Here is a 20852-nt window from a genome sequence, read left to right as displayed (position 1 = left end):
GTCTAGCAGCTGGTACCCTGGCTGCAAACACATGATGTCTTCAGGTCCACTGACCTCCTGGCCATGGACTTGAGGCAGGTCAGCAGACACTGGAAGGTGCTCTTGAGGAGAAACACTCTGCTTCTGCACATCCCACAGACAGTTGACCGAGGCCCCTCATTGTCATATAGATGGTTCATATTTTTAAATGCCTGTGATACTTAACTGTGACACGGGGACATGCAGAGAGAGAGGAGGCCACAAAAGCCTGCTGCGACACATTTGGAGATCTCATACAACAGCAGAGCATGGCCACAGTGTGCACTGAAGTAGGGACCCCGTGGGCATCAAGCCCCTCATCAGCCTCCCCAGTTCCAGTTTATTTGTGAGAGAACCTGTAGATACATCGCAGATGGGCCACCCCATGAATAATTAGGCAGTAACAGGGCAGGACTTCGGGGTATGGTCAGTGTGCCACCATGAAAATATGGAGGAGCTGTTTGTGACTCAAAGGACAGCTAAACCTGAGCAGGTACTTGCCCTTCCTCTCAGCGAAGGTCAAGTGTAAATACTCCCTGGCTCTGACAAAGATAGAGTGTATATGCTGCTTGAAGGACCCATTTGAGACCAATTTTAGAAAAAGTATAGGTCTTCCCTGAGCAGGGTTATTTCCACCATGACTTTCATCTCTTCACATCTCTTCATCATGATGAAAAAGTTATTTAAAAACCCCTAAAGCACTTTTACCTTTATGCAACATTTCCCCCCTATCCCACTGTTCTCACACTTAAACCAGCAAAAACATTCTTGTTCAAGCTTTCCAGAAACAATTTCACCTTTGGGCAGAGAATAAGCACATAACTTCTGAACTCAGAAAAACAGAAATTTCAGGCTGTTCTCACTAAAAGAGGAGGAAAGCTCAGGAGATTAGAATGGAAACGGTGTTGTGCAACAGAAATTACAGTCTGCTGCTTCTTGCATGTAACTCTTACTTGACTTTTATTTATTTCTTTAACAAATTGAAGTTCCTTGATGATACTGACAGTAATAGACAACTGGCCTTTAAAAATGGCTAACTCCAAGAAAATACACAGGTATCACTTCTGCATCCTGCAACTCCTTACCTCCAGAGCTTAAATATTACATCTAGGAGTAGAGTTTTAGGCATTTGAGAAATTTTAAGCTCATATAGTAGTCTTTTGCAGACTTCTGGAGTCTTGTAAGTTGAGTGACATCTTAAATGTGTTTAGGAGCACTTTTTGGGTTTAGGCACTGCGATTCCTCAACCTACTTTTATTCTCTGTCATAGTGGCTGAAAATAAACCTAAATAATTTTTATTTATTTAAGCAGATTTTCTTTCTTGCAATAGGCATGTTCTAGGGACTGCAGTTCTATATACCACCAATTTTCTACTTTTTCTTTATTGACTACTACAGAAACTGATTAGATCAGATGATGTAATTCTAAGATATCTGAGATGTTTGAAATGGCTATGGATGCCTTTATCTTTAATGTTTTATGACATGCCAAAAATCTGGAAAGTTCTCAGCTTGCACATTATTTACTGGTATCTTGCCACTTTGTAACTTGGATCAGTGAGATTGCATCTATATTAGATAGCTCTATTTCTTGCTAATCCATTATCCTAGCCTTGCCACCATGGTACACAGGTATTATTATTTTTTTTTTTTATCTACTGCACTCAGTACAATTTGTGACAATCAGTGCACAGCAAATAATCTTTCACAATGGGCAAACAGAAATCTGATGGTATTCAACACTTATTCCTGTTCTGTGAATTTTGTCTCTTAGCTGTATTTCTATAAAATATTTATCAGTTATATAGTGGCATTTATTAATATTTTCTATTTTTGCATGCCTGATTTCTGTTTTGCTATCCATGTGTATTGCAGATATTTTAATTCATCAAAGGCTTTTATCCTCTCTTCTCTGGTTGCAAGTCAGAATGCATTTCCCTACTGCATTTTTTCCAGAGGCAAAATTGATCTGGACAGTTCTCTTCCTTCCCTATGCCACTTGTTCCTGCTGCCACATCAATCTTCTGCAATGCTTTTTGTGCAAATGCAGCCATCTGTGGGGCAACACTGTAAGACAGATCAGTAAAATCAGGGGTGTTAAAAATAAAGTCTCCAGGAAAAAAAAAATTGGCGAGACAGCTGAGCTGGAAAACATAGGAGAGTGGTGAATCTTCCAACAAAGGGTGTTCTTCAGAACAAGATGAAAGAAAGATCAAGGACATAAATGTGTGTGTCAAAAGGGGAAGGGCTGAGGACAGGTTTTTCCCTAAAAATGATGGGCTGGAGACCAGATGATGACAGAGCCTGCAGGAAACATGAAATTACCTAACAAAAAAATAGAGTTTGACTTTGCCAATTTTATATTGAAGATGATGGTTGAATATTCAGATAAAAGATTTCAAAGGGAGACTCAGTTGTGGGATCAGAGGCATGGAAACATTTACCCATCATATTTGATACTCTTCCAATATGACTTTAAAGAAAAGACCACCAACACATGAAATTCTGGCCCAAGGTGCTGATTTTACACTACCACATGAGACAACAGTGTTTCATATGTAAATACTGAAATTACACTGAGGCCAGCAGTCCAGAAAAGCAGAAATTATGGGAAGGATATATCAAAATTGAGATGAGGTTGTCTATCTCACACCTTTCCTCCATTCCTTGCCACCAAGAAGAAAAGCACTTTCCTTCCTCAGCCCTCTCTGCTCACCTCTCTTCATGTTGATATAATTTTTACCCTTCCACATTTGACAGCATGTTGTGTGTTCTTATGCCTTCTTAGAACACACCAGATGCTTTGCTCAGAGGGTAGTATTTTTGTATTGTGATATAATACTTTGTACTTTTCTGCCAGCAACTGAATTAAATACCTACAAAGGTTAAATCCTAGATGTTCTTCAGAAAGTGTTTTGGAAAGACAGGCTAGTTAGCATTCTTAAACCTTGTATGCCTCACCAAATGCACTGTGCATAAGGTACTTCCTCTCTGCTCAAGAGAGCAGAGCAGGAAGCAGTTTGAGCAGCCTCTACTTTTCCTTAATATCTCTTGGTCATCCTGTTCTATAATAATAAGCTAGCAAGCAAGCAAACAAATGTATCTTCCTTACATACCAAAATAAACAACTGCTAGTTTTGGTGTACAGCTTGTGCAGAAAAGAGTTTGTCATGGTTGGACACTGGCGCAAGTCCCCTTTTTTCCTGGAAAAAATTCACTTCCATGTCAAACCACGACAAGTTTCTTTCTTCCCTATGCTTAGTGTATTTTGTTAATTGACTATTTTGAATACTTCTGATGAAAAGCACCTACTTGGCTGCAGGCTCTCTACTGCCAAGCTCTCAGCAGGGTGGCTGGCTGGAGGTTTGCTTTGTCCCTCATCAGCTTCAAGGAGAAACCATCTCACCACCACAGTGACTGCTCAATGTCCCAGTGCAGAATTTTAAAACACCGGCTTCTGTTCCCCTCCTATTCTCCAGCATTAGCCAAGGTATTTCAGAATGTTTGTACTGTTTTGCTGAATCCCTCTGGACATTTAGAAAGTAAAACATTACTGAACTGCTTTGCTGGCTGCTTTTGTTTTATTGGTAGCTGCACATTTGAGCTGGTAAAATGGTTTGCTGTTGCTATTCCAAAATTTGTTCGCTAACCTACCCTGCTATTCTATATGCTAATCTTTTTGTTTCTCTCTTCATTCTCTTTCCCTCACGCACCTCCATTCTTGTCTTTTTCTCATTTTATGAGCTAATTCCCTTTCTCTAATTCCCTTTTTCTGCGTCAAATCCCATATATAACAAAGTGTCTGAGATTTTACTCTGCAAGTTGTTGTATGTAATAAACTTCTGTATATCTTATCCAGCTGAACACAATGGCACCACTTACACGCCCTAAGTGACATGTACATGTTTGCAGTATTGGAGCCTGAACAACTCACCTAGCCACTGGCTTTTACAAGCCAACAGGGAACTACTGTGGTTTGTACACAACATGCCAAAATTCCAGTATAATCTCATTGGTGTTACCCTTATTTTCCACTTCCCCTCCCTGTTTGTTGTAACTGCCTATTCTGTCATTTCAGATTAACTATCTCAACATGGAATCACTTGTATTTACTTTTAATTTGATGTACTGGAAGTAGTCCTATTGACTTAAACAGAACTATGCACATAAACAAAGGTAAGTATACGTGCAAGCCTTTAACTGATGGTACATTGCAAATCCCACAAGAAAAGCATGATACATTTTATTCATTTCACTATCTTTGCACATGTTAAATGCAGGTTGGGTGATTAACAACTTTTTCCAGAGTAAGTTTTCAGGTTTCATACCAGCTTAATGGAAGAACCACTAGTCATAAGCACAGGATCAGCTCCAGTTCCACAGAATTCTGAGACGACAGTGTGAATTATTAACTAGGAAAAAAAAAAAAAGCACACAGTTTAAATCCAAAGTAATAATAATGTAGGCAGAGAATTCTGAAACATGCCAGAGGAGATTCGGAATTGTGCCAGAAGTGGAGGTCAGGAGCAGCAAGCCGGATGTGGGAGAGGGCGGCAGCTACGATAGGGTTGCAGAGGGAGGGAATCCCGCGGAAGACCGCATGAAGGGCTGTAGTAAAAGAAGACGGAGTACCCGAACTCAGGGACGGGTGAGCGATACATCAGCCCTGGGAGGCAGCCCAGGGCTGGGGCTGCTGGTCGCCGGCGCCCAAGGAGCCCGGGGCTGACCGCAGCTAAATGCAGAACAGGGCCATGCCACGAAGGAAAAGCCGGGGGCTTGTGGGCAAATTCTGAGGCGGCTTCTGTTTCAAATGGCAAGAGGGGGCGAAAAGAAGGCAAAAATGTATCTTACAGCACGGAAACAGGGTTTTGTAATGTTGGCAAAGTGAATCAGCGCTCAGCAGCACGACCTATTGAAACGCCCCGATAATTCATTCTTCGCCTCGCACTTTTCCATTTCCATGGGTGTGAAGCCCACGGAACTGTACATGGATATAACGTTGCACCTTGTGCTGCTACTGCAGCTGGCAGCGCTGCGGCTTCCCCCGCCGCGGGGGCAGAGACACCGCACCCCCCCCGCCGGCTCCGAGCATCCCCCGCACCACGCCGGGGGCGGCAGCGAGCGGAGACCGCGGGAGGCGCCCCCGGCCCCACCGCGGGGTCCGCAGCCCTCCCGCCCGCCGGGGCCGCCCTGCCGGGGGCGGGCGAGGGGCGGCACCGCCGTGCGCGTTGAGCTCAGCGCGTCGCGGAAACCGACGGCCCGGGCGCCGCCTCCCTCCCGGGCAGCCCCGGCCCCGGCCCCGGCCCCGCGTCGCCCCGCCCCGCCCCGGCCGGGCGGTGCCGCCCCCTCCGTTCCTCACTCGCACACACACACACACGCATAGACACACACATAGACACACAGACACACACGGAGGCGCTTCCTGCGCGGCGCCGGGCTCGGGCGGGCGGAGCAGCGCCGCTTCCTCCCGCCGACTCACAGGTACCGGGGGTGGGTCCGCGGCGGGGCGGGGGGGCCGAGGGCCCCGGCCGTGGCGGCGTCCCCCGGCTCGGGCCTCCGCCGGCGGCCGCCGCCCTGAGCGTGGCGGCGGTTGAGGGGTGGAGCGGAACCTCCGAGCTGGAGCCGCCTCTGGGCGGGAGCCCGAGCCCGGGGGGGAGAGGGCCCGAGAGCGACCTGGGGGCCGGGGGGAAGTCGGCGGCGTCCCCCGCTGCTGCTCACATTGCTGAAGGGTGAAGTCATCGTGCCCATTGTCTCCCCCCCGGGTGGAGCCAGCGGCCCGTGGCGAAGGAGGAGGGCACGGCGGGTCCCCAGGGCTCGGGGAGCCCCGGGTGGGTCCTGCTCGGCCCCGGCGCGGCGGACGCGGTGTGCGGGGAGGAGCTGCCGCCCGCCGCCAGCCTGGGTGGGCCGCGGGGCCCCTCGGCCGGCGCCGCGCTCCCGCCGCCCGGCAGCGGCATCGGGCCGGGGGAGCTCCGGCACTTGAACTTGGGGGGCACCGGGAGACCTGGCACAGGGAGAGGAGCGCGAGCAGCTCCCGGGCCTCCAGCACCCCGGGCGCAGCGTTCGCACCTCCCCCCGAAGAGTTTCTAGTTGACCTCTCTGTGGTCTGTTGCCCACCCCGGATCCGGTGGGTCGGAGGAGTGGAGGAGTTTGCAGGGATAGAGTATCTCGGCTGTGAAGGCGGTGGAGGACAAGCACTGGGAATAGCCCGCGTCCTGCCGAGTGTTTTCCTTGCATAGGTCCTTCTGCAAAGCTGGGAGTTTTCCACCTAACCGTTTGCTGTACACATACAGCAGATACTGCAGGCGCACGTTCGAAAGATAGGGAAGATTTGGTAACAAACAGTGTGAAAGCCAGCGTGCATGTAAGTGAGCTGAAGAGGTGATGGCTGGCAAAGGGAACGCGTCCTTCTGCCTTTCTCGTTCTGCTCCAGTACTGCCTCTTGACAGAAAGAAATGGGGCTTTGCCAGAGGGGTAGTAGTGGAATGGAGTTATGGGGTTATACCAAAGGGAAAGTAGTAAAATGCTGTTAGTGCTGAGCAGAGAAATCAAAATTTGAAGCCTTCATGCCCTTGTGGTTTGCTTATTGGATATGTGCCTGTGTTTCTCCGTGAGGAGCAGAACAAATCTTGTTTCTGTTAAAATACTGTAGTTGGCATTGGTACTGATCAGAGCTTTATCTCAACTGTCATCAAGGATAGCATTATTTTATTAAGCACGGTTTGGGGAAACGCATCTTGCAGGGTTTAATTCTGGAGACAAAACTAAATATAAATTCATTTTGAAAATTAATTTTCCCCCTCAGTGTTTTTTTAATAACTAATCGGTTTTTCAGTCAAAGAACCGTATTTCACTGTCCAATTAAGTGTTTCTTATTAAATTCGTTGGAAAAGAAAGTTTCTGGTTTAATATCCAGGTCAGACTGAAGTAAAATTCTGAATTGCCCAGCTAACAGAATTCACTTGAATGCTTAGAAATTATGGCTGTGTAACATTACTTAACAGTTTACAAAATCTGGTACTTATTTAACTGTAAACATTTAAATGCTTGTACTTCAAGCTTTCAGAAAGCTGAGAAAGCACTTTTTTATTTTTAATTGCATGTGAACTTAGCCTGTTTGTCCAGAAAACGAAAGTTTTGCTTTTGCACAATGATAATAATGCTAATCTTAAAAACAAGTTCAGTAAAAGGCTTACATATGTATAACTCTTCTGTGTGCGTATTTCTTGAAGTATGCCAGTTTCAACTGCATTTTATACAATTCAGCATTTATAAAATGCTGAATTCAAAATGTTTTGTTTATGTTGTCAGCTAAACAATTTTTAAAATTTTTAAAAGAAGGAGTTGAAATGTTTAAGTGTGTTTTTCTTCTCTCCCCTTCAACTTAAATCTGTCAGACAAATGACACATTCCTTATGCAGAGCAATCATCAGATTTTGATTAATTGTACTAGCTGAGGCTCAGGAGGAAAGAAGATGCTTGACAGATGTATTTGTTTACCTTCGTAGTGTGTACAAATTCTGGTCTCTCCATTAGTAAATGAATCGTTAAAACTCCTTTAGCTATGGGATTCCCAGTTAACATTAATAAATATATTAGGAAAACTTGTTTTATGTAACTAGTATCAACCTGTGAAAGAACACAAGCCCTTGAATTCTTTTGGCAGTTAGGTAGTCTTTTGTGGTGGAAAATATATATTTTTTTCCCCTCCATATTCTTAATTAACAGCATTTAGCTACTATTCCCCTATGAGAAATAGAGAAGCTACTATGAGAAAAACTTCAGACTGGATTTGGTTGATGAGTAGGTGATTCTTCCTAACTAGGGTTTTCTCTCCTGTTTACTGGGCCTGTTTGATCCATGCTTAGTCTTATTAAAGTATTCCTTACAAAGATCCAACATGCACACCACCCCCCTTCCTTCCAGGGTGACAGTGTAGGATGCTAAATCTTTTCATAGGACATCTGAATCCTGGTTTGGAAGCACTAAGAAAGATCTTTGAGCTCTGAAGTACAACTACAGTGCTCTGGACCACTGTCCTCTGATGGCCTTTAGCCAAGCTGGTGGTCTCCATTATGGGGTCAGTTTACTCTGGCCCATGGTCAGACATCCATATTAGCTTTGTGATTTGTTTTCTGAATTGTACCTAAACATCATATAGTGGCCTAGCAGAATAAATTTTAATACCTGGATTAAGTGAGTGATGGATACATGTTTTGGGTCCTACTCCTGGTGTGATTTGTGGTTTGTAGCTGAGATGTGAGTCAGTCCAAGTCTTTCTGAAGGTCAGTGAAAGGTCTTTGAATGATTAATAAAAGTATTAATTTTAACACTGGCTTATCCATAAAGAAGCTGATTTCAGAATTTTGTCTTGTATTTGTCTTAGCTCTGTTTCCATTGTGCCTTCTGTGTTAACTGATGGAAGATGTGTAGCTGAATGAATTGGTGTACCTAATACAGCTTCAAGACACTGGAACTGGTGTTGATCTTACTGCTAAAAGCATGTGAATTGCACCTGGAGGTAGACTTCTACCAAGAAGGTAAAAAGTTACATTCAATCTTAGAGAACTGATTGTTTTTTATTAGTGTTGCAATGTACCATTTTTTCCCCCAGTAGGAAGAATATGGAAGAGGTTGTATCAAAATCTCGTAAAACAGTTGTTTGAGTTTTTTTTTTAATGCTCCTATTTTTCACAAGAGGAGACTTCCTTTTATTTCTGAGTCTCTGAAGTGGAAATCTTATTCTTGTTTTATTCTAATTTTAGTTAATTTCGAGTAATTTGTATTTTAAATCACCAGTGAAATAATCTTTAAGGAAAAACGTATACCTTTTTGTGTTGTTTATAGATTACACTTCAGATACTGTTGTGCTCTACTTTGACCCAGAAGGAAACTTACAAGTAGAATCGCATTCTTCCCCCTTAAGTATTCACTCGAGGGATTATTTCAGCAGAAGATTTCTTCAGGCACTTAAAATATTTATTTTATTTCTTGGAGCATTGTAATAATAAATAGGTATTTAGTCTACTGCTGGTATTTATGGATTGACAGATTTCTTCCAAACTTCTCTAAACTAATGTTCACCTCATTATTGCAGATCTTTTTGTAAGTTTATTTTTTAGTTGATGGAAAGAGACTTTGTGGAAGAGATTTCACTCATCTGAGTCATAAGGTGCCTTAGTCTTTTCTTCAGTGATCTTGATTGTTTCATGTACATTTCTGGCAATTCTCAAGCACTTCATAATTGTGTTTTACCTTGGTTTTGGTTGTTGGTCCTTCTCTGGCATGGGTTACTTGCTTTTTCTGTTCGTTTTCCCCTCTTAGTACAAGTACTGACCAACCAAAGCAATGGGTATCTAGTAAGAGCTGTAAATGTTGGATGGGACTAGAATATTACAGGTCTCTACAAGAAGTTTTCTTCCTGTTGTGAGCATGTCTTATGCCAGCTTTAGAATGGTCTTTGAGTTCTTCAAAGTAGAATTTGTAGAAGGAAGAAAAGCCCCACAGGTGAGCTGTGAGATATCATTTGTGATACCACCCTTAGGTCTTCCATCATTAAGGCAAGTGAGAAGGGCTTTGAGTGTCTGTTTTGCTTTACCTTCATTGATACTGTAGCATGCTTCTTAGAGGAACTAACTGTACCTTGGGGCTTATCCATGGAACAAGACAAAGTAGGAGTACTTTCATTTTTTGGTTACTTTTTTGTAGTGGAAAGATTACTGTAGAGTTTTCCACTTTTAAACTGTGGATTGAAGTCAGTCACCTGCTGGGCAGCTGGTAGCCTCCTGCTGGACATGTAGCCAAACACGAAATGAGAATAATTGTTGTGGATTTTTGGGTTTTTTTGAAGGGTGAGTTTCCAGAGATTCACTTTGCATTTAGACATACTGTACTAGTCTGGAAAGCTGATATAAGAGTTATTTTAACCTAAAGCAACTTAGCAAAATGACCTAATGAAATGAGCTTAAAGTTTCATATATACAGGTGTTTCCTCAGGCATTAAAACTTCCTCTCTTTAGAGGCTGGCATATCCCCTAATGATGTCTTCAGCAAGACAATATAGGGCATCTTGCAGAAATAAATGTTTGTACCAATTGAGTTTGGTATAGTCACTTGTTTTTGCTTCCTAGGTAGGGCACAACTCTGTTAATGCAAGTATCCTGTTATTGTTCAGCACAAACTGTCATTGTGGGACTATGTCAGTTCTGTTCTGCTTCCATTTATAGTAGAGATAAATTACTGTTAAACAAACATTTTTCCATAGGTCCTTTAGTTGCTCCCATAAGGCAGATTAGAGCTTACTGTAAATTGGAGTGCCTAGCTGTCCCCTTCTGTTGTTCCATTTAGTGGATGAAGAACTGCTTCAGCAAAAGGACTAACTCTGGGGAAATTGTGTATAGTAAGAATCATGTTGTTTTGTTCTCATTGTGTTTCACTGATGCTGCATATCCTTAATAAATAAAATTACCACTTTTAAGTTTCTTTGTTAATGATAAGATTTTTCACCTAAAAACAAACTCTGTGAGCCACATCAAGTAATCAAGTTGTATTTTTATCCTAAAATGCTTAATATGTCAGACTGTTCCAGCTGTAGTGTTTAGTGCATTGCGTACGACTTCTGTGTAAGACAAATTTACCTTGCACATATTTTCAAGAAATGTTTTTTAGGGAGTGCAAAGTGGTCTTGCACCTTGGGGATCTTCTGAACAGTGGAGGTTCAGGTGGGACTGAGGGTTTTAGTTGAGGCATGGGGTTTAGCAGTGCTGCCTGCTAGTGTTCTGGATATGATGGCACCACAGCACTAGTGCTGCTGTGCCTTGTTTTTATTTTTAAATATTTATACAAAATAACCTTTTTAACTGCTCTTAGACAAATAAGAGTCTTTCATAGCACCATAACAGTTGCATTCCAGAGGAAAAGACTATTGGTGTTGCCATGCCTAAATGCGTCATTCATCTGTTTCCTTTGCTAAAAGTACATGGTGCTCAGAACTGACTGTATATTTCTGTGAAACTGGACAAGGGGAGGGATGTTTTGGCAGATGTTCTGCAATATAGCCATTCAGAATTCAATCTCAGGAAGAAACATTTATACTCTTTTTAGGAAATAGAAGGCTTTTATTTTGTGTAAATTAGATAGTTGAGGAGTGCTTTAGGCTTTTTATGACCTGCAAATTGGGGCCATATGCCAAGCCTGTATTCAGTGTTGCAGCTTTTCCTTGTATCAAGATCTAATAGGACTTTCCCAGTAAATGTTTTATTGAGTATTAATTAACATCTGTACAGGAACTGTGTATAATAAGTGATGATGCTGACAGAGAGTGGTTGTTGTAACACACTGTTTGGCTTTTCTCCTTCATATCAAAATGCATTATACAGGGAACTTCAGGTAGAAGTTCCTCAGACTTCTGATAGTGGAAGAACATTTGGATGGGAATGAATGGTGATTGTGGTGACATCATTCTACTGGCAAAGATGAAGCCTGATAACAAACATTTTCTACTGGCTGGCCATTGGGAACTATCTTACTCTGAGTCTGCCTTTCATGTTTCTGTGATAAGCAATCTAATACATTGATCAATGCAAAGAAATGTGTCTGGAAGGTAGAGCGTGTTCAGGGTTACTTTATTTTTAGATTATGTACTGGAAAAATAACTTCAATTAAAGTGTTCTCCACTGTGTGTCCTAATGGAGGTGCTCTGATTTTGTGTTCTACTATACTATTAAATTGAATATAAACAGAATAAAACATTTAAATTACCTTTTTTTTTTCCTGAGTTGAAGACCTTGCTTCAGTTTACTGAGACAAGCAGCTACCTTTTCACTTTCATTTTACCTGTGAAGCTGTATCTGATACTTACTTTTCATTTGATTTTGCTTTTTTTTCAAAAGAAGAAGCTAAGTTTTCCTTTGTATGATACTGCTAAAAACATCTTGGGAGACCAGGAGCCCTTTTACTCAGGGTCAGAGATGGAGGTATCAAACTTCTAGCTCCTTTTTAAGTGAAGGGAATGACAGTGCTTATAGTCTGTGAAGCCAGGCTGCTGATTTACTGAAGTGTAAGATTTTACAGTCAGTGTAAATTTTACCTGTGGGGCAACATAGAGGGGAAACCTAAAAAACTGTTGTGCATGCTGCTCTTCATTTCACACCACCATGATTTTAAGCCATCTGCATTTTGACTGAGAAGTTTTAGTGCCTAATGACAAAAAGCATTTTCCTTCTAAAGTTCTTATATGACTAGTTTGGTTTTTGTTTAATCTCCTCTCTTTCTTCACCTTCCTGTTCCTATTTGCTATTGCACATTCTTCCCTTTATGTGCCAGTATGCTTTGTTTGGCCTTTGTCTGTGGTGGTTGTGCATAGCTGCAGAAAAGTAGATTTTGCCTTCTGTGACCTGACACCAGGCAGAAATTCAGCCAGGGCAAGAATAGAAGAGAGCTTGTAAACTCAGCACAGGAGTCCTGAGTCTTTCCATTATTAACAATTAAAGATGATTCCAAGATAAATTAGGTAATGGATTAACTAATTCATGAAAAGAGAACAAGGATAAACAAAGAGAAATATCCTGCTTTGCAAGAATTTAGATTATTAGGATTACATGCTGCCTGCATGTCTGGGAAAGAAAGAACAAACTTCCCTGTTTTCAGTGTTTAATTTATTTAGTAGATAAGGTATATGATGTGCCAGATTAATTCAACAGCAAAAGATAAGTTTAAGCTTTGCAGGAGGTGTTTTACTGGGGAATGGGTTAAGAAACAGAAGCATCCTGTTTAGTCCTGCCCAGCAATGCTACAGCTTTTTCTTTAATACAGTAAGCAGTGAAAACGGTTTCTTTCTACCTCCTACACCCTGTCCTAATCAGCATAATATCTTGGCTGGATCTAGACCAAGAACTGTTGATTGACTAAAACACCAAGACAGTGACATGGTTTTGTTTTCATTGTTCCTTTTTTCTGTTTTGTTTCTGAGGTGTGAAATATTGCTGGGGTTTTTTTTTAGGGCTATACAGTCATATCCTTTTTCTTATCTCAGATGTCATATAATATTACCTTTCTGTTTTAAGGGTAACAAATAATTTGCTATTTGTTAATAAAAAATACAAAAATATTTTGTATTTTTGTTGCAACCTAAATTATCTTTCACAAGCTGTGGGGATCATTGCACTTTGCTTTTTAAGCCACTTTATGGAAAATTACATATGCACAATTAATGTAAAAGGCACAATATGCTGCATTTGTAGGATGGATTCTCTTAAACTACCTGTAAATTTGCTTTTGTTTCTCTCTGGTGGATAAAAATAATAAAAAAATATTGGTAATAAAGAATATTTGATATGGTTGGTATTTCTTATGAAATTGTGAAAATGCACCTCTAACTATGCAGATAAATAGTTTTATTGTGCTAAAAATCATTCAGTGAGAGAATAAATTAGAATCCCGAAAGGAAGGAGCTTCCAATTGGCAGTACAGTGAACAGAAATGCAACACTTCAGGGGAAGCTTGGGTAGATTGATACTTTTTTCTGTAAAAATACACTGTGGGTAGTGGAACTCTCTGTAAAATACAGTCCTTTTGAAGTTAGAACTATTCACTTTAAAGTTCATCCCTGAAATAGGGTGCTTTGTACCCTATAGATTAATGTATAGATTAGTGTATAGATTAGTACCTGGATGTGGGTGATTTTGGAGTATTAGGTGAAGTCTTGTTTTGGTGATCTGATTTTCCTTCAAAAAAAGGGGGTTTATTAGATTTAACTTCATTACTACAAGTGTCAGGTCATAAAAACAGTTGACTGGATTATGGCTTTGAGTATGTATTATTATTACCTACTTGGAGTAACTTTAACTTACTTAGTATTCATTCTGCAAAACAGTGTATTCTGCAGGTAAAGAATGGCTCAGGTTTTCATTATGTATAAAATGCAAGAACTCTGTCTATTGTAAAGACAGGGAAAATAGCTTTAGGATGCTGGTAGTTCAACTGTTTCTCAGAAGCCATGATAATGAGTGCACTAGAAATACTAGAAAGGGCAAGGTATGCCTTCTGCAGCAATTACATGACTGGTTTGGCCAGGCTTTGAAATGTGAAGGATTACACATGTAGATGAAAAGTGAAACTGTTTCTGCCACTGCACTCAATTAATTGTGATTTTAAGGTTTCAGGTAAAAGTCTCAAATGTTAAGAAAGGCCAGAATTAAAGTTGAAGAAGCAACCATAGCTGGATTATCATTTGTGCCTACCTTTATTAAGTTACTGTTCTTAATTATACAGCTGTGAATCTTGGCTGTGTTTGGTCAGGTGGGAATGTGTGTACACTATTGATACTGCAGGTATCTTTGAACATATTTACTGTGTAACATGCCCAAGAACTTAGTTTCATTTAAGCTATCTCAGGTCAGGCATCTGAGGTGGTAAACAAATTAATCCTTAATCATGTTCTAATATTGTATCTGTTAACAGGGATAATAACCATGCTACTTCAGTGGAATGAGTATGGTTTTGACTATTTCAGCAATATGAATCTGACATATTGGTGCTCTGTAATGACTTACAGGGAAATCAATTTCTGCTTTCAATGTAGCCTTATGCAGTAGTTATTTATTTGCTTATTTATTTATTTTTATGGGGGGCACAATGAGTAAGGATAAACAAAATCCTAACCAGTGACTTGATAAGTGTGTACCAGGCAAAGATATTACTGGGAGGAAGGGATAAAAGCCACACAGTTAAACTGTTATAATGTACTTCAGCAATCATTTCCAAATGTAACTTCATCAAGTAGAGAGAATTATTTCTAATGTAGTTTCCTAATGTGTTGTTTTCTATCCATTAAAAATAATAACTGAAGTCATATCGGGAAGTTCGGAAGTTACTCACTAGGCAAACTGCTGCTGTTTGAGCTAGTAGTATTTAATAATACTGTGTCATTCTTTATAGGGATTGACCTGAGACAGTATGATCCACATGCTTGTGTAGAGTGTTTTATGTCTGTCTTTGGACTGTAGAGGATGGGCAACAGAGGAAGGCTTGCTTTGGTGGTACAAGCTGCTTTTGCTGCTTTTTCTTTGTCACCAGCAATGTAACTTTTACTTTCTGCATCATTAATAGTATTTTATGCAAATCCTGTTCATACTTAGCCAGTTAAGATGTTTGTTAGGATGATACCTTAGCTGATCTAAAATCATATCCTTTTCAATACCTAATCTGATGTCTTTTTCTCTCCTGTGATTTGGAGATGCTTTCCCTCTGTTTCCTGTTCAACTACTCTGTTGAATCTTTCTTGCCTTTGTTGGCTTGTTTTCCTCTAGTGTTTGTGATCAGCCAGTCCATTCTGTCTCTCATATATAATCTCTTATTACTTATGCTAAAGTTCACAGATTACTTGCCCAAACAACACTATTGGGTTTCCTCATTCTGCAGTCCCCCTTTTTTCCTTACATTTTTCTCTTTAGCATGCTCTGATGGAGTTGCTGTTCAACCATCCAGTTTCAGTGCAGGTTTCTGCCTTTCTGGCAGCCACCATTTTGGCTCTTGTTAAAATTGCAACACTGTTTAGGTTGAAATCCCACCCCCTCCACATTTGGTTGAAGTTTCTTCTACATTGCTGCCACTTATTAGTTGGATGTTGGAAAGCAGAAGTCTGTTTCCTACCTTTATTTCCTGGTACTTTGATTGAGGTATAATGTTCACCTGGAAGTGAAAGGAAGATTCTATTCAGTTCCAGGCTGGATCAAGTTTAGTAGAGATATTAGCAGATAAAATATATGCTCTTTGCTGAAGACTGGGTATCCTTTTCTCATATTCCCAAAAACTTGCAAGCAGGGATATATTCACATTGCTGGAAGGATGATAAAATGTACATCCAAGTTACACAGGCTGGAATTCAAATTCCAGCTTCAAAGTGTGCTAGTGTTAAACATTTCCAGAGAAAACACTGCAAACTTTTAATTTATTTTCTCTTCTAGGATAATTTTCTCCATTAGATTCTTGTGGGTTTTTTTTGAGCTGTGGTGTTTTTTTGTTATTGTCTTAAGTACTTTGGTTAAAATAAAAGTTCTAAAGAAGATTCTAGTTCTAAAGAAGATTCTGGAACTTTTAGCCCAGTTTGCTTGAGAAGATTCTAAGCAGGTTGGAAAATAGGATGTTAGAGTGGGAAGTGTCAGGCAGTCATAATAATAACTAGTCTTTCTTTTAACAAGAAAATACTGTCTTTTGAAGTAAATTACTTGCTAAACTCTAAAAATTAGGTGAGTCACAGTGCATTTAACTTACTACTTTATTTTCTGTTTTCAATAGCATGGTTGTATTTTTCCAATTGGACTTAATCTGACTGTGTGCTTGTATTCTCCTCCCCCATAACATCTGCTGTTTAACCATGAGGTGCTGTATCCATCCTTGCTTTAAAAGCCTGCTGCTGCTTTTTGTAGGACTGCTGTACTTTTTTGTGTGCTGCTGGTATCCAGCACCTCTAGGGTGAGTTCTGGTAAATGATTGCCTTCTGGGAGTTAGTGCATAAGCTAGTTTGGAAACTTGGCTGCTAGCAGAAGGACATTGTTAATTTAGCAAATAGCCACAGTGATTTAAAATGTTAATACTTGTTACCACCTTCTATTAATGACTTTCTCTTGGAATTTACTAACCTACAACCATTTACATAATGCAGTGAGTGTCCCTGCTCCTATTCAGAATTAACTTAAACCTCTGTTACAGGCAGTTTAAACCAAATGCCTGACCTCGCTCTGAAGAGTGAAGGGTTCTGAATTCGTGCTTCAGGGTGGGTTAACCTGCAACAAGAGATAGCATGGGCCACTGCTTGTACTAATTTAACCCTCTGAAGCTAATTCAGTGGGGGCTCCTTCTGTAGGATCTGAAAATATGTAGTGAAGCTTACTGAGCATAAAGTTCCTCTGAGAGCTTCTTGCTCTATATATTGGAAAAGTTGTATTCTCTTTAGTATTTAAATATTTTAGTATTTTAAAATGCATCCATATTTACCTATCTACCAACATTCATGTTGATCTGCTGTGTCTCTGTCCACACTGAGTTGCTTTGTGCATTGCTGGAAGAAATTATGTTAAAATACAAAAAACCTGCAATCTGCCTAATTGCACATTAATAGAATTTTGTAAATGTATTTTTTCCTGCTGAAATACATTTCTTAAAGCTATATTTAGCTTAATTAGTCTTAAACAAGTCCAGATGTTACTATAACTTCAGTGATAACTGATTTATAAAATAAGAAGTATGTTTGAATTAAAACTGAAAGCACGTTGAAAACAAGCAATGTAGTATCTCATGGAATTATGCAACCTAGCTTAAAGGGGGATTTTGTGTTGTTAGTTTGTTTGTTTGAACTATCGTGTCCTCTAGGTATTTTACTACACTACTTTGATAATGCTGAGGATTTTCTTCATATATTTACAGCTTGAAGTCACATTGGTGTTTTCTTGTCACTGTGATAATTTTATTTTATGCTTAGGGCCACAGAGCATGCATGGCTTGCTCGTACTGTGAAATAATACCCTATGGTTGCTTTCTTTTAATAAACTAGCAAGATAAATATTAAATTATATGTTATAGCAGGTAACATAAGGAAATGCTTGAAAGATCTCCTAGGCTGACATAAAGTTTGTTTCTCAGAAGTTTAAATAGCTTTTCAATGCAATTATATACCTGCTTCCTCTAATGTATTTGTGTAATGTTTTTCTTTGGAACTGTAGGAGGAAATAAATGGTTTAAGTAAACAGTGAAGCTCCTGACTTCAAAGTACTTCTTTCAAAAGTGAAACGACTTTCCTTTCTTAAATAAATAAAAACCAAACATACCTTCCCATCTTGCATTTTTTATTTGTATGTATAAATCTGGAGGGATTTTCATCTTGAGTCTTCCATAGCAAAAGAACTATTACTGTTGAACACCTCAAATTAGATTATATTACGGACATGATTTAGTGGTGGACTTAGCAATGTCAGGTTAACACTTGGACTCAATGATTTCAGGTCTTTTCCAACATAACTGATTCTGAGAATTTTTGTTGGAAAAGGTTTACTGGGCTTATTCTAATATTTCATATCTTTATTACTGTGGTGTAAATAGAAAAGTTTTCCATGGAGAAGAGCTCCCTGGTTGAAAGAGGCAATACAGACAATTTTTTTTTTTGTAGTGGTACTGCAGGGCAGTGTCTTTTCTTCTTCAGTGACTTCTTACCTAGAGTATCCCAAAAACAGACTAGATAGCATCTATCTCATGCTTTGCTTAACCAGGATATTACCTAAGGAATATAATTAAAATAGAATAGTTTTTTCTGGCAAAGCTTGTTTAATTAGGATGTCTGCAGATACTTGATTTTCAAATGCACACAAATACGCAAAATTGTTGGACTCCCTTTCATTTTCATTTTTCTTACTACAGCTACAGCATTTTGAATGCTCCTGAAATTCTGTCATGTTTAGGTTTCACTGCCAGTTCATTTCTTCTGCAGATCTGACCTGTGAGGACTGCTTCCCCACATTCTCCTGGGATGCCATGTGTTTAATATTCTTGCTGTGTCTGTATAAGTGTGTGTTTAGCATTTTAAAAGACATGATGCTTTTTGTTTGCTTTGGTCTGTTTTCCCAACTTTTTATTAAAGTTTTTTCCTTTTATATTACGCTCTGTAGTGAAGTGCTTTCAGCAATCTCTTGGAAATAATGTAATTTTCAAGATTTTTACTAGTTCAGCTGTATTTCATGGCAACTTTTTGGTAGCTTTGGAGAAATATTTATCAAGTTCATGATTGGTGAAATATTTTATTCTTGTTGACAAGCCAGACCAGGTGTGAACTACATACAAATACAAGGATTATGTTTTATAAACTTAATGTTCTCACTGGCTCAGTAATTAGGCTGACTTCATCTTGCCTTTATTCAGGGCATAATACTAAATATTTGTATCAAAATTTTGAAATTATTTGGCACAAGAAATCTCTGGCACAGCTAGATGAGTTTGTATTTTAATTCTGTAGAATAAAGCTACTTTAATTATTTTTTAAGCTCCAACACATTGGTTGGAAAACTGAGATACTAATGCACATTTATATGGCCATAAAATTTTAACTTCAAGGTTTTCTGTGTGGTTTAACACTTCTAACTAGCTTGTTCCTCAGCAAAAATTGAAGGCTAATACTCTTTTGTAAAAGGCAGACTTTGAGTTACTAGAACATCTGAAATCCAAGGCACCAGTTTAAAAATTCCCTTTCTTGCCAGTTGTGATTGCAGACTATTCTACAGCTAATTGTTATATTTCTGAGGCATTTAAAATAATGAGGAAAAATAATATTTGGAATAAAAATAATTCTTTTGAATAATTGGATTGGTGTTACAATATTAGATTCCTTTAAAATTTAATTAATTTGATAAAATGTGTGGACTATTATAGATATTATACATAATGAGAAGGGAATATGGAAACAAGAGTAAGTTATTTTACCCTGTTCTGTAGAGGAAAAACAAAGAAAGTTTAGTGATATGCAGAGGATCAGAGTGCTTCTGCTATATTCCTTTTTTTTCCGGTAGCTGATACAGTGGTTGACAGGAGTTCAAATTTCCCCTCCACTTTTAAAATGAAACCAGTCTGAATCTAAGTTGCTTCCTCAGCTCAGACTAGGTAAGGACATAAATTATATGTTGGAGAGACAAGTTTGTTTCTGACCCCTCTGGGTGACTGGTGAAAACTTGGCAGCCTGGGATTAAATCAGTGTCAGCTGAAAGACATCCAGCGTGCTCCAGGGCAATTCTATCCCACCTTTAATAATGCTTCACAAATGAGGAAAAAAATGTGCTGTCAATTTGACATAAAATTTATTATTAAGACAAAAACTGTGCCTGCTCAGGATTCAATTTTGTTAATTTTCTTCCCCCATATATTAGTTTTGACTGGGAGGGCTGTGGGGCAGGGAGAATATTCTGGTGCAAAGTTTAAATTCAAGTGATTAGTGTGGCCTCTAGTTGGGGTTATAGCCTGGTTCTGTTGTTCTTTTGTATATGTAATTAGACAGCTGTCTTAAAATGTCATGTGACATGAATCAAAATAATCTGGCTATTGACTGCCATTTTAATTTTTTGTGGAAAGGGTTTCTCTTGAATAGCTAGCTTCTCTCTCTTTTTTTTTTTTTTTTTTTTTTATATGGTTATTTTTCACTCTTCTTAAATAGAAAATAGAGGGAAAGATGGAACAGACCAGAAGAAATTGTGTTCAGGGATGACAGAGTTTTGTATTTGCATGGGAAAGTGATTTCAGAGCTTGTTGGTGTCATTGTATGTTACTTCTCACAGTTCATTGAAGGAAGTCCTAGTGAAATGTAAATGCATTATCAACAACGTATCTATAAAATGGAGGCCCAGAGTTGTTGGAAATAAAGCCTCTTGTGTGGCAAAGCTGGAAAGAAAATGAAGGGTTCACTGTAATTTGGCACTGATGCTTGTTTGGCAGCCCTCCCATCTTTCTTATCTTGGCTGGTGTTCCATCAGTCAGTGGTCAGTGAACTTGGATGTGGATCATGATGCATCAGAAAGACACCTGTGATATGACATAATAGAAAGAAAAAGAAGACCCAAATCTGTTTTCCTTTTCTGAACAATTCATAGTTACTCTACTGTCTGTTAAAACTATGATTTTTAGATCAATTTGTCTGTTGAAGTTCCTGTCACTTTAAAAAAAAAAAAGAATGTTATGTATGATCAAAAAAATTCATGGTGTTTCTTCTGAAGATTTATTATTTCATCCTGATTCATATCCTGGTTTTCTGGTAACCAATGACAAAAGGAGACACAAGTATTCTCCAGCTGTTTGTTTGTAAA

At 39.5% G+C, this 20852-nt stretch overlaps 1 protein-coding gene and 1 long non-coding RNA gene across 6 annotated transcripts in view; one reads left to right on the top strand and one right to left on the bottom strand.

The window, feature by feature from the left end:
* Positions 1-971: 971 nt before the first annotated feature.
* Positions 972-5904, bottom strand: LOC128788898 (uncharacterized). Of its 3 annotated transcripts, none has more exons than XR_008431253.1 (3): positions 5737-5904; positions 4347-4430; positions 972-2085 (listed from the first exon to the last, which is right to left on the bottom strand). It is a non-coding gene; the product is annotated as an uncharacterized LOC128788898 (long non-coding RNA). The 3 variants fall into 3 exon arrangements; XR_008431258.1 differs by lacking the exon at positions 5737-5904 and adding an exon at positions 5498-5576; XR_008431246.1 differs by lacking the exon at positions 5737-5904 and adding an exon at positions 4870-5116.
* The window catches only part of RNF19A (ring finger protein 19A, RBR E3 ubiquitin protein ligase), a 57637-nt gene continuing 42091 nt past the window's right edge, over positions 5307-20852 (top strand). Inside the window, exons 1-2 of one of the 3 annotated variants that reach the window (XM_053944202.1) lie at positions 5307-5499; positions 8402-8555. The gene's annotated coding sequence lies outside the window, so the exon portion shown is untranslated. Of the gene's footprint in view, positions 5500-5997; positions 6380-8401; positions 8556-20852 lie in introns of those variants that run through there. The other 2 variants (XM_053944210.1, XM_053944217.1) reach the window with 2 other exon arrangements.

The sequence above is a fragment of the Vidua chalybeata genome, chromosome 1, assembly GCF_026979565.1.
Source record: "Vidua chalybeata isolate OUT-0048 chromosome 1, bVidCha1 merged haplotype, whole genome shotgun sequence".
Classification (NCBI taxonomy): domain Eukaryota; kingdom Metazoa; phylum Chordata; class Aves; order Passeriformes; family Viduidae; genus Vidua; species Vidua chalybeata.
This window is presented reverse-complemented; position numbering and strand designations above follow the sequence as displayed.